The sequence below is a fragment of the Erinaceus europaeus genome, chromosome 4 (assembly GCF_950295315.1).
Source record: "Erinaceus europaeus chromosome 4, mEriEur2.1, whole genome shotgun sequence".
In the NCBI taxonomy this organism is placed as follows: Eukaryota; Metazoa; Chordata; class Mammalia; order Eulipotyphla; family Erinaceidae; genus Erinaceus; species Erinaceus europaeus.
The window spans coordinates 77,587,705-77,601,483 of NC_080165.1; positions in this window are offsets into that span (position 1 = coordinate 77,587,705).

Genomic DNA, 13,779 nt, shown 5'->3' on the forward strand with positions numbered 1-13,779 from the left:
AAAAGATAAATCAAGTGTGGTTTCTGTGGATTATATACTGTATACATATGGACGGAGTTGAATGTTTCCTTTATATATTTATTTTCTGCATATAATATTTTAAGGAATCACTGTAAGCTCCAAGAGGGCATAGACATCTCACATTAGGGCTCACAAAAGCACAGTATATATGTATTTTTTAATAGAGAGAACATAACCATCACTGGCACTTCTCTCATCCAAGTACTAGCCAGGCCTGACCCTGCTTAGCTTCTGATATCTGAAGAGATCTGGCATGTTCAGGGTGGTATGGTTGTAGACATACTGGACACTTCTTTTTAATCTGTTTAAAATGGAAAACCGTAGAACCTTAGGGTTTTCCACTTGCTCATATTCAGGAAAAATACAAATATTTAAACTGTACGAATAGATAAGAGTTCATGATCATTATAAATATATTGAAAATCACTGTAAGAGATAACCTCCAGTCACCTTTTATTTTTAAAACTTTATTCAGCCAGATTATCTAAACCCAGTTTCCTCATTCACAAGGAGAAAGAAGAGTGCATTTCTTCTATCAGAGCCCAATAAATCCATGCCATAATTGTCTGTCAGTGACCATATTCACAAAGTTCAAAGCAGAGGATAGATTTGGCAATTATAGGCTGGACTAAACTAACAAAGTGATTCTGAAACCTATTTATTTATTTAGACTTATTTAGTTATTTGGAATGAAAATACAAATTTTTCACATACACCATGTATGTACCAGGCAATCGTTAGCTTCAAGGGGAAACATACAATTCAATCATTCATAATTCACAATAAAGACTGAATTGCTACAGCAGAATCAATACTTTTACATACTTTCTGGACACTTGTTGAAAGTTGGACACTGCTGGTAAAGATTATGCTGACTGGAGAATCTTCTGAAACTCTAAGTGATTTACAATGACCCGTTTTCTTCTCAATGCAAGTTGTTATTCACATGTATATATACTAGAAGGTAATTCCTAACTTGGTAAATATATTAAAGAAAACAGTGTAGCAAACATATTTCTCTAATTATGGGAACAAAATAAATTTATTAGGCTTTAAAAAATTCTAATTTGTCTTATTGCACAGGCAAGTTTTTAACTGTTTACTATGTTCATATCTAGTATACGTAGCAATTAGAATAAACAATTCTTCCCAAGGTACTTACTACTTGTCTTTAAATCAACCATAGGAAGAACAATCAAATCATATAAACCAAGTGGACTTTCATCCTTACCTATCATGCCTGGAGTATTAGATACTGTTTGAAACTGAACTAATTTAATTTTGACTCTTTAATTTTTTTCAATTGCAAAATAAATCAAGTTAATTTTGACACAATTTGAATTTGCATGTACTCAGTTTTAAGAGACATTCCAGAAATCTTTCATGTTTCTTATTTATAGTTCCCATTCTACAAGCTGTTCTCATTCCTATGTTCTTTAGTAGTTATTAAATGCTCAGCTTCTGAATTTCTTTCTAAAATACCTCTATCATTCACTAAATTATTAAATAACTCCATTGAAATTACTTCTGTAAATTAAGAGAGCCAAAAAGGAACAGTATTGGGCATAATAAAGCACAGAATCCTTTGTTCCCCTTTGCCAAATGGTTTATTAATATATTCTAGTTAGTATACAGTTGAAATTCATACTCCAGAAGTATGACTTGGGAAGGTTCTTTTTCTGGAGCCAAATTATAGAACAATCACAGAGCATCTCACATGCTATTATTTAGACGATTAGGTTTATTTACCGACCAAAAATAATATAATCAGTATTTATGTGAATATTTTCAAGACATTATAATTTTGTTCCCATTGCTGTTAATAATGTAAACTTATGGTATATTAATTAAAATATTAATAACACACAATATTTTTTCATTTTATATCAATTATTTATTATTCTAGATTATTACTTAAAAGCCTCTTTAAAATATTTTATTTACTTATTTACTGGATTGAGACAAAGAGAAATTGAGAGGGGAGAGGGAGATAGAAAGGGAGAAAGACAAGGAGATAATTGCAATCCTGTTTCACTACTCGTGAAGCCTCCCCCTCCAGGTGGGGACCAGGGGCTTGAACCTGGGTCCTTGAGCACTGTAATGTGTGTACTTAACAAGATGCACCACCACCTGGCCTCCCTAAAAGCCTTTTTTGCAAATATTACATTAAATTTTTCTTCTTCATTTTTAATTTTCCTTGTTATAATTAGCATGAATGCAAGATTATTTAGAATTTTAATATATTGTTTCAAAATTATTAAAACTGTAGACTTAGCTTCCAAACAACTTCACTATATGTGCTAGAATAATATTATATAAATGAAGTTTAGACCACAAATAAAGATTTTGTATTGACAGCACAGCTAGGAATATTGTTATGATTAAATGTCCTCCTTCCTTCATGTTAATATAGCAATATACTAATAAAATTATTATACATAAATATAAATACATTGTGACAAAGTTGTAGGAAATTTGTATTGAAGAGCCAAACCTCCCCCCCATCCTATAATAAAGATTTGTGTACCCCTTTGCTCTGGACATCCGCTCTCTTCTCCGCGGTGCAGCCCGACACCAGACCACCGCAACAACAAATGGCGCTCACGTGGACCTGACCTGCGCATCTCTCAGATAAGTAAAGACAATTTGGCTACCTATGCACTATGGCCTTCTCTTCTGCTTGTGAAGAGATCTCCAAAGGCCTCTGCTCTTTCTTCACGAGACTGTTTTGCTGTTTCTGGAACATTTATCTCTGGACCACTCTGTGGTTTCCACTCGCTCGGGCGCACTCAGAACAGTAAGCGGGAAGAGCCAGCGGGCGGGAGGCGAGGTGCGGAGCTGCTGTTTCCACCTGGTTAAACAGCCAGCCAGCCGGCTGCGCCCAGACAACCCTGAGCACCGCTCCCACAGCCCCGCAGCCCCGCAGCCCGCAGGAGGCCGACGTCAGCACACAAGAGCCCCAGGAGCCCAATGCCAACATGCTGGAGCCCTATGCCAACACGCAAGAGCCCGAGGCCAGCCCACAGGAGCCGGCTCTCCACCGTGTGGCGCAGGGCACTGGACGCGTGATCCCTCCATGCTGCTCGGCCACTGCGAACAGGACAGCAGACATGGCAGGGCTATGGGGCAGGGCCGCGGCGGCCTATCATGGCCGCCACCCCTGGGCACCTAGGCCCACGCCTTCTGCAAAGCTGGCCTGCCTGCCCTCTTTCTATGAATTCTGGAACCATCCCAGACCCCCGGGCTCCCTGCCGAAACTGGGCACACGAGATCTCCAGCCGCCGGTCCGGTCTGAAGGCAGACAAGCTGGAGTACGCAGAGATTTATGCAGAGATCGCAACCTGCAATTCCTAAAAGTGAAGCTGCGCGGGAAGCCACCTCCGGATGGTGAACCCCCCCCCCCCAACAACTAAGACAGTACAGATTTAAATTCGTGTTTAAAATGACATGTCTTCATAACAAAGGTTTCTCTCCTTGTGTATTAATGACCATGTTTATGTGTATGTTTAAAGTTTGGTAAACAGTAGCTTTAAGGCTAAATTCTTACTAGTCAAAATTAAATGAAAAGGTTTTCAATGTAATTCTCATAAAGATAAAATTAACTTACATTTAAAGTCTGAGGTAAAAATTAGTTAACAATCAATATATTTTAACTAAGTTAGTCTAAACAAAAGGTTAAATAGACTTGTTGATATGTAAAACACTACCTTCTCTATTAGAAATGGTAGATCGCACAATGGCTATGCTAATTATTCTCATGCCTGAGGTTTCCTCTCCGGCCCACACCTAGGGTGTGTCTCCATCTTGAATGGGTGTAACAAAAGGTTAAAAGACGTTGTTGATATGTAAAAGTCTCAAATTCCTTCTCTATTAGAAATGTTAGATTGTGCAGTAGATATGCTAATAACAAGTTTTGTTTCATAGTAAGTAAGTTGCAGTCAGCTGCCTGTGGGACTCTAGACCATTCCCCGCCCCCATGCAATTGCCCGTCATCGAGGCAAGTAGCCCCCCAGAGGCAAGAAATTTTTTTTTTTTTTCAGATATGGCCCCCTCAGGCCTTCCTTTGGCAACATGCTGGTTTTTGTTATATATGTTTCTGTTCACCCCACACCCTTGATACTATAGTCATTTAGTTAAAAAGAAAAGGGGGAATTGTTGTATGCTTTACATTGGTTTGTTCTAGCCCTCCCCCCGCCAAGAGAATTGGATCAGGCCTGCTAATTTCACAGGCCCGTTTGGCCCCGCCCCAAAGGAACCCCGGGAGAGGGTTCCTGAGTTCGAGAGTGCCAGAGTTGGAGAGTTCCTGAGTTCCTGAGTTCGAGAGTTTCAGGGTTTCAGAGTAAGAGAGAGTGGTTCTTGAGTCAGAGAGTTCCTGAGTTCGAGAGTGAGAGAGTTCCTGAGTTCCTGAGTTCGAGAGTTTCAGGGTTCGAGAGTAAGAGAGAGTGCCAGAGAGACAGAGTTCCTGAGTTCCAGAGTAAGAGACGGTTCTTGAGTTCGAGAGTAAGAGAGAGTGTGCCTGCGCCGCCGCAAAGAGACAGCAGAGTTCTGTTTGGTGATTAGTTTGTCTTAGTTTATGAATCGTTGTTCCTGAATAAAGAAATACAGCTGCCCTGCCCAGCCGTTGTCTCCGCGTCTCTGTTCACCCGCTGTGAAGCAAGCCAGGCCGGCAAGAGCCTCCCGAATTTTAACAACACACTGAGACTCCACATTTGTTATGTAGTGTCTTACACTGATGCTCTACTTGGATATTTCCAACTGTCCAACAATACCCCCCCCCCCCAATTTACTCTAATAACATTGGTCTAGGATATAATCTCTGGATATAGGTTTCACTCCTGTTTCTACTGGGTGGCTGGGTCCTAGTACAGTTTATGATGAGAGTATGAGAAAGAAGCAAGTAACAGTATGTGATCTAATTTCAAATGAGATATCACTTCATTTTTATCAATTTCCACTGCTTATAAGGAAATAATTGTGTCCAATCTAGTCTCAAAGCTACAGATTACAGAGATAACAGGCAAGAAATATCATGGAAGTAATTTCAGAAGGTTCCTCTCAAAGGGGTTCTAGAAAAATGCTAAAAAAGCATAAATTGTACAAAGAAATTGATAAACAGAAAAAATAATTTATTTGACATCTATGCTTAATTAACACTGATAATAGTTAACTATTCTAGGGCTCAATGATGATAGTTAACTATGATAGGGCTATGATGATTAAAATTCTATGACACTCAAACAGAAATAAAAACTCAGATCATTGAAATAGAATTGAGAGCCCACATTTAAACCCACACATTTAGAGACAGGTAACCTATAGCAGAGGGGCCCAGAAATTTAAATGGAGAAAGAAAACCTCTTTAATAAACAGTGTTGGGAAAACTTGGGGGAAGAGTGGAGCAGGCCCACCACATTTCACCCTGCACAAAAGTATTCAAAATGGATCAAATGCTTAGATGCTAGACCAGAAATTATAAAATATATAGAAAAAATCATCGGCCAAAGACTATATTGCCTCTGTTTTAGAAATGCATTCAGAGACTCAAATCCAATAGCAAGGGAAAGAAAATTAAAATAAACCCCAGGGATTATTTCCAATTGAAAAGCTTTTGCACTGTAAAAGTAAACATCATCAAAAAGAAAGACACCTTTCAGAATGGGAAAATATATTAATATGCCACATAGAAAAGAGAGGGTTAATAAAAAAGTACAAATAATTTATAAAACTTAGCAACAACGACCAAATCAAACAACTCTACTAAAAATGGAGGCAAATAATGAACAGATTTTTCTCTAAAAGAAGATATTCAGGGGCTGGAGAGAGAACTTAATGGTTATGCAAAGAAAACTTTCAAGCCTGAGTCACAAAAAGTCCCACCCAGATTCAATCCTGAACATCATCATAAACCAGAGCTGAGTCAGTTAAACAAACAAACAAAAAACCCAAACACAAATTATGCATGCATATATAATCTAATGACCTATAAGTATATGAAAAAATTTCTCAAAATCACTGATTTTCCAGAAAGTATAAGTGAAGAAAACAATGAGACACCACTTGACCTCTGTGAAAATGGCCTACATCAAAAAGGAAAGAAAAACAAGTGTAAGGGAGGATGTGGAGAGAAAAAACTCTTTACACTTTTTTTTTTTTTTTTTTGGAAATGTAACTTTAACTTGGCTCATCCCCTATAGACAATAGTTTGGAGATAGTCTATCCTCTACTGCAGCAGATTTGGAGACTCAGATGGGGACAGAAAGAGCACTCAGGAAAGGGAAGGAATCTTCATCTTCCTGATGGAGGGGAATGATGGTTTGGTGGATAGTAAAATGTACTGACACCTATATTGGGAAAATGTGCAAATGTAACCTCATGACAAGAACAATTTTGTAAATCAACATTCCTTCAGTAAACTGATTCTCGATGTGAAAAAAAAAAAAAAAAGAAAAAGAAAAAGAAAAAGTAATGGTTATAGACCATAGGACTGAAGTCTCCCCCAGAGCTATAGTGTTCCCATGTATCCTACTAGGGACTGTGGCAAAGCAGGCACCCTTCCATGCGATTTCTCTTGTCAGTCTGAAATGTAGATTTTTATAGCATAAGAAAAAGTCTAAAACCAGAACCTAACTCTCCCAATTCTGGCACACTATAATGTTTTCAGATTTCTCTCACAAGAGAAAATTGGAATATGTTAACATGTGATGTTATCTTTTATTTACACTTCATTTTCTTTACAAAACTATTCCACACAAGACAAGAAAATTGATTATTGTACTGAGTAAATGACCTAAGAAAAATTGAATTTTATTCATGTCCTAAAATTTTTAATTCTATTTCATATAGGTTGGGAATGGTAAAAATGCAAGAAAATAGATCACTATTCCAATATATATCCTAAGTAAAAAAAAAAAAAAAAGAAAAGAAAACACTTAAACATTACTGGGAAATTCTAGCAGTAAAGAAATGATTCTTCCATTCTACATTACTACCTCCAGTGACAATAAAAATACATACGCAAAAGAATTAATAACTAGTCACTCTCATTTACATAATTGTTTCTAAATTTTAGTATACATGCATTCTTTTGGGTGGTTGATTAAATTATAGATAGCTGGACCCCATGCTTGGAGCTTCTGATTCAGTACATCTGAGTTTCTGACTCAGGACATCTGAGATGGTACGTAGAAAGATTATTTCCCAGGTGACACTACTGCTGGTGGTCAAGGCATCACATTCTGACAACTATCAATTAACACAATTTACCAATAAAATGCACGTTTTGCTCTTTGATTATTCACACACAGACAGTAGTTTAAATTGATCAGGAACACCTGCACAATTTGAAGGGAAAGTTGTTTAAAGAAAACATGAGACAATTATGATCAAAAGCCTTCTAAAAGTGCCTAAAATTGGGGGTGAGATGGAAGGTGGGGAAAGATTGAATCATATACAGACAGAGCCAAGTAATTATGTAGAATGTCTTCTACACTGGTCTCTTGTTCTCAATTGGTTCTATTTTTAGTGACATGAATTTATGAAAACTTTCTCCTCAGATTTTGCACTGTCAAAAATTGAGCATGCTCACATTTATAAAGAAGGTTATGAGCTCCTTTAAAATAGGCACAGGTCTTTAAAGGATCATAACAAGTAGTTGAAACTTCCCGTTAGTATGAAATAACAGATTTCATCAGATGATTCCTGATGTTTTTTTGTTTGTTTTACATTTTGCCATGACTGAATAAACCAGACTTTTCCACGTGAATGTCATAGGGTCTCCCTCCCACCTTCACACACTTACTTCCTGAGTGTTTTGTAGCACTCTATCAACATTCTCTGCTCATAGGCAGTATGTTTGATAGTAGACTTAATAGACTTGTACCACACAATTGAAAGAAATATTCAGCAAAATTCAGTGACTATACAATTTCAACAGGTTTAAAGATGACAAATAATATTAATAATAATAATAATAATAATATTACAAATAATATTATTTGTACCTGTTGCTAATCATGTGACTGATTATATTTGAAGAAGCTTAATGATTGCCAGAATATGTGAAATGTATTTAGAAGAACCAAGGAAATGTGATGAAATGTGGAAGCTTGATAATATTCCCTAAAGAGGACATCAAAAAAACATCAAATTAAATTGCATCTTTATTAAGAGACCTCACAATGAAAAGAGGAGAAAGAAAAAAAGACAAAATTTTCATAAATAAACCTACCTCAGGAGAAATAGCAAATGCCAAAGGGAAATTTACTCAACTGCCATATTAAGTATCAACAGACTCTTTATAATTAAAATGTTATTAAGGCAGAATTACTATGGCAATTGTTTAAACAACTATTGTTAAATGGCCATTATTAATGTTTCTCCTACTTGTATTTTTTTGCTACAATTTCAACAATCTTATATAATCCAAACTAGCATCTTGTTTATATTAATAAATTATGATAATTCATTTATATGCACATCATTAAGAGAGAACATTTTGGTGCTATCAAAATTTTTAAAGGGTTCACAAAATGCTGCTATCTGCTACAAGAGATAATTTTAGTATTGTAATAATATATCATAAATTGTGACTTACTGACAGGATGGCTTTCATATGTTGCCATGGGCATGACCCAGGTATGATCCCAGCCCAAAATATACTGCAGCACATTTGGTGCAGCTGTATTTTTCCCTCTCTTTCTCTCTGACAAAGTAGTTTCAGAACAATGAAGCCCTGGAGACAAACGTGTGTGTGTGTGTGTGTGTGTGTGTGTGTGTGTGTGTGTGTGTGTAAGAAGAAAGTGATATCCTCAACAATAAGACAACAAATAACCCCATCCAAAAATGAGGAGAGGACATGGACAGAATATTTACCACAGAAGAGATCCAAAAGGATGAGAAACACATGAAAAAATGCTCTAAGTCTCTGATTGTCAGAGAAATGCAAATAAAGACAACAATGAGATACCACTTCACTCCTGTGAGAATATCAGACATCAGAAAGGTAACAGCAGCAAATGCTGGAGAGGTTGTGGGGTCAAAGGAACCCTCCTGCCCTGCTGGTGGGAATGTAGTTGGTCCAACCTCTGTGGAGAACAGTCTGGAGAACTCTCAGAAGGCTAGAAATGGACCTGCCCTATGCTTCTGCAATTCCTCTCCTGGGGATATATCCTAAGGAACCCAACACACCCATCCCAAAAGATCTTTGTACACATATGTTCTTAGCAACACAATCTGTAATAGCCAAAACCTGAAAGTAAGCCAGGTGTCCAACAACAGATGAGTGGCTGAGCAAGTTGTGGTATATATAGATAACTCAGCTATAAAAAATGGTGACTTCACCATTTTCAGCCAATCTTGGATGGACCTTGAAATATTCATGTTAAGTGAAATAAGTCAGAAACAGAAGGATGAGTATGGGATGATCTCACTCTCAGGCAGAAGTTGAAAAACAAGATCAGAAAAGAAAACACAAGTAGAACCTGAACTGGAATTGGCATATTGCACCAAAGTAAAAGACTCTGGTGGGGGGGTGGTGGTGGTGGAGAGAATACAGATTCAAGAAGGATGACAGAGAATTTAGTGGGGGTTGTATCATTACATGGAAAACAGGGAAATGTTATGCATGTTCAAACTATTGTATTTACTGTTGAATGTAAAACATTAATTCCCCAATAAAGAAATAAAAAAAATTAACCCCCCAATAAAGAAATTAAAAATAATAATAATAAAAAAGAAGTGATATCTTAACCTCTAATTTCTTCTTGTTAAAGATTTATTTTACTGGGGTCAGGGAGGGAGAACACGAAGTGAAATGTGGACTGAGCATGGTATATTGCGTCAAAGAAAAGCAGTCTGAGGAAGGAGGGGGTGTTGGGGTGGAAGAAGATAGTGGGGTCCTGGCACATAATGAAATTATATTAATGATTGCACTATAAAACATTAACCCCTATATAAAAAAGTTTATTTTACTAGGAATATACTAGGAATTTTGTAAGTGCCAGTAATTATTTGCTAGGGTGATAGTAGAAAGGCATAAAATATAAAACACAGGGGCTGGGTGCTGGCACACGCAGTTGAGTGATCACATTAACATGTTCAAGGACTTGAGTTCAATGCTTCTGGTCCCACTTGAAGAGGGAGAGCATTAGGCAGTGAAGCAGGGTTGCAATCATCTCTCTCCCTATTTCCCCTTGCTTTATATTTTTCTTTGTCCTAGCTCATAAATTTTTTAAAAGAAGAGAAAAAAGGGGGAAATGACCTATAGAAGTGGTGGATTTGTCAAAATAAACATATAAATAATGAATGAGACACCATGTCATCAAAAAAAGACATAGATTTTCACCATTATTTTTAGTTTCTGCTGATATTTACATTACTTTTTATTTTTATTTATAAAAAGGAAACACTGACAAAGCCATAGGATAAGAGGGGTACAACTCCATACAATTCCCACCACCAGAATTCCATATCTCATCCCCTCCCCTGATAGCTTTCCTATTCTTCAACCCTCTGGGATTATGGACCCAATATCATTATGGGATGCAGAAGGTAAAAAGTCTGGCTTCTATAATTGCTTCCAGGCTGAACATAGGCATTGACAGGTGGATCCATACTCCCTGCCTGCCTCTCTCCCTAGTGGAGTGGGGCTCTGGGGAATTGGAGCTGCAGGACATATTGGTGGGGTTGTCTGTCCAGGGAAATCTGGTTGTCATCATGCTAGCATCTGGAGCCCGGTGGCTAAAAAGAGAATTAACATATAAAGGCAAACAAGTTGTTGACTAATCATGAACCTAAAGGCTGGAATATTGCAGATGAAGAGCTGGGGGGGTCTCCATTTTGTAGATAGCTAGTAGGCATATTTTAGCTATATTCCAAAGGGTCTTTGCCTATACTAATTTTTTTTTTCCCCTGAGCCTGAAATCTGATATGCAGGTGGGTCCAAGTTATTGTCTGGGGACGTGATGTCATGGCTGGAAAAAGGACCAGAAAGCTGGATCAGGGAAGAGAGTAGCTCCCAAATTCTTCTTCTTCTAGCGTTTGCCCTTCTTCCGTAGCCAGTCAACAGGTCAGGTTGAAAGCTGTCAGGAGCTGCTTGTTGCTGGCTTTGAAAGTGACTGGGATCCATGTGGATTCAGTCAGCTAGGAAGGATCGTCAGTTTCCCCGATGAATGGGTACTCACAGGATGCACCATGAGAACGTCGATCCAATGCATCCCAGCTCCCAAATATGGGAAAGGTGTATAAGTATTATTGTAAACCTCATCGATTTGATGTGATCTTGGGTCCATATTCAGCTTAGGAGCCTATGTGACCTCTGCATTCCTATAGATCTGAGCTCACATTCTGTGCTCATGTTTAGGAACGTTCCAAGATGCCTCAATATTAGGACTCATCTTCCTCAGGTGTAGCATAGAGTATGTTGCCCTGCCTCCCTTCAGAAGTTGGAACATTCTGCACCATTGTTGATCCAACTTGAGGGCAAGGTCCTCTGGGGGCCCACAAAGGGGTCTATTGTGTTGTTCCTGATAGAGATCACCAGTAACAATAAAGAGAGGGATTTGTTCGAGGTCTAGGACCATCATGTTTGTTTAGGAGTTTCAGGACTCCTTATATTTACATTATTTTTAAGACACAGCTAAGGATCTCAAGATTAAAAATAAATGTTAAGGATATACAAAAATATAATAGTTATACAAAAGAATTTCATGTCTGAGTCTCTGACGTCCCAGGTTCGATCCCTAGCACCACTAGAGCTGAGCAGTGCTCTGGTGTTTCTCTTTGTATCTCTCTCTCTCATTAAAATTAAGTAAATAAAGTATTTTTTTATCTTAAAAAATCTCAGATTGTAGTGGTTAACAAATCATAGTCCTAGTCTGTTTTACTTCTATGCAACTAATCAAGTTTTCACTGGTAGAGAATAAACATATTGGGGACCAGTGGTATTACAGCTGGTTGAGCGCACAAGTTATAGTGTGCAAGGTCCTGGGTTCAAGCTCTTGGTCCCCACCTGCCAGGGGAAAGCTTCCGGAATGGTGAAGCAGTGCTACAGGTGTCTCTCTGTCTCTATCTCCTCCTTCATCTTAATTTCTGTCTGTCTCTATCCAATAAATAAAGATAATAAAATATTTTTAAAAAGAGAATAAGCATATTGTACTTCCTGTATTCATTTGTGTTGATCAAATAAAAACCTGAAAAAAATAAGTTATTATATTGAGTATTATAGCAGATACATAGAATTTGGCAGTACTGTCAGAACAAACGGTAAATCTTGTCCTGTAGGTACTGGAAAGAAAATTAAAATGAAAGTTTTGATACAATCATGGATCAAGGGTGATTCAATTCAAATACTTAATGAAGCAATGAGAAATGTATTCATTTTCTTAATAGCTACTACCAAACCTCTTATGCCCTCTCTTAAGACTATTTTATTGAACCTCATGACACCTAGACCTCATCCTTGTAACCTGACCTCCCTTGAACTCATTTCTTTATATTCCTTGAGAATTCTGGCCTTTGGCATATAAACTTTCTCTCCATCATTAACTCCACTATCTTCTTGGATAATTTTAGAGTGTGTAGAAAAATAAATACCCACATTTTGACTTTAGTCCACTATGACTTTCTGAACTCAGTTGCACATTTACCGTCTCCACTCCTGAAGTACTAAATTGTTTCGTTAAACCATGTTACTAAACTTCTTAAACCTTAACTTTTACAGCCTGATGTTTAATTATATTTTTTCTACACATCTTGAATTTTCATTCTTTTATTCATAATCTCATTTCTCCAGCTATAACTAGATTTAGGTCATTTACTAGAAGTTTTCCATCAATCTCCAAAGACCTTTAAAAATGCTTTTGAAAACCTCTGAGATGTTCAGAGCAAAACAAGACATTCTTTTGTCTTATAGATTTTCTTTTTTGATTTGATGCAGTGCCAGGAATGAAACCCAGGTCTCACTCATGGATAGCGTCCAATCTACTGCTGAGCTACTCTTCTTACCTCCATGGTGCTATATGAGTCTTTTAAAAAATCAGTTTTAATTATCATAAATGTGATGATGGCAAACGCTAGAAGAAGAAGAAGAATGTGATGATAATTTATTCTGCTTTGTGTCATGACAGAATCAATTTTTTACAGTTTTCCTGGCATTCGATTTGGCTATTTCTTATTTTATATGGTAACCCCACCCGAGTTACCATTTGGACATGGCTGTGGCATGGCTCTGCCGTTTCTTGGTTCAATTATTTTTTCTTTTTCTTTTCTTTTTGACTGGGGGTGAGAGATGGAGAGGGAGAGAGAGAAGAACATAGGGAAGGAGAGACACATCCACCACTCCTGAAATTTTCCCTTCCCCTGCACATAAGAGCCTTTGGCTATTTTTTTCTAAAACTTCTACCCTCTTTTGTCTTTCATTGTACCTGGTTTGGATTGATATAAAGAGACAATTAAGCTACTCTTTCACTTGGCTCACTGAGTATACCTGGAGAAAATATCACAGAATTGAACGTTGAATATATAATTATAAACTGGTATTCTTTAATCATATGTGTTTTTGCTATCTGTGAAAAATTAGAAAAGTCCTTCCTCAGTAGCTTAAGGAATATTTTTTAATATATAATTTCCTTTTAAACTCTACCTCAAATTACTTTTTCATTCTCAGGCTAAGTTTATTTTCTGCTTCATAATAAAGACAGTCAAATTTACAGGTTTCCATGCTTTTTTCCCCCCCAAATGTTGCAAATGAATAGCATTCAT